The sequence below is a fragment of the Pteropus vampyrus genome, unplaced genomic scaffold, assembly GCF_000151845.1.
Source record: "Pteropus vampyrus isolate Shadow unplaced genomic scaffold, Pvam_2.0 Scaffold832, whole genome shotgun sequence".
NCBI classification, from domain to species: Eukaryota; Metazoa; Chordata; class Mammalia; order Chiroptera; family Pteropodidae; genus Pteropus; species Pteropus vampyrus.
The window spans coordinates 23,390-24,438 of record NW_011889613.1 but is presented as its reverse complement, the minus strand read 5'-3'; the positions used below and the strand labels follow the sequence as shown (position 1 = coordinate 24,438).

General features: G+C 37.0%; 1 pseudogene; it reads right to left on the bottom strand.

The window, feature by feature from the left end:
- Positions 1 to 191: 191 nt before the first annotated feature.
- LOC105309750 lies at positions 192 to 475 on the bottom strand (annotated as a pseudogene).
- Between the last annotated feature and the right edge of the window lie 574 nt (positions 476 to 1,049).

Here is a 1,049-nt window from a genome sequence, read left to right as displayed (position 1 = left end):
CACGTTCGTCATGCTAGATCCCTGTGAGGAAATCCCCAGCACAATCTCATTTGTATGTGAGGACACAGAGCAGTCCTTGTTTAGACATACACATTTATCTACTTCTTCAGCATGGTCAGTCCTCCACTGCTTGATGGTTTCCTTCTGCTATGAATGTGCATGTCCAGTTGTCTATTTCTAACAGCAGACATTTACCTTCGTTTTCCACCAGACACTGGAGGAGGATCAGGACTACTAAGGTGATGAATTCGACCCTTTCTTCTGGGGGAGTTTCCTGGGGCCTTCCTCCGTTATCATATCTGGAATCAGATGAGTTTCCATAGCTTTTCCTCTTTTTCACATCTTGCTGAAGCAGAGTTTTGAAAAACAAAACCATGAGCTCAGCTATTCCCCAGGAGAAATCTGTTAAAAACGATCATCTCCGTGGGGACTGACTCTGGCTGTTCAACACTTGTCCTTTCAAGATGTAAACCATCTTGCTTCTCATTCCCCACCTCCGGAGCTACTTGTCAATTTCTAATTGCATCGGCTAATGTCTTCCAAATAATGTAACACAATAATGGTGACAATGGGCTTCATTGTCTTATTCTTAACTTAGCATGGGTGCATCCAGTGTTTCTTTATTAAAGTCAAATGCTGACTTTTTGACTGAAGTCATGTGTGTGTATGTATGTGTGTTTTTGTGAGGAATAACTTTTCTAAACTAGGAGAAAATTGTTGAAATTTGACAAATGGTACTTCAGTATCTATGGAGAATATAATTTTCCTTTGAGTTACTACTAATAAATTATATTATTTAATATTTATCTAATAGTGAACTATACTTGCCTTCCTGAAATAAACTTCACTAAGGTCAAAAAGATCAATTTTTTAAAAACTATGTAGTTTGTTTTTCTTTGCTACTATTTATTAAAGATGTTTACACTCACATTCCCAAGGGAAACTAAACTGTTCTGCAGTCATCTCTTTGTGAAATCTTTCTTAGATTTCGCTGTCAAGATTGTTTTCACTTAGTAAAATGAATCTGAAAGTGTTTATATTTTTCTATG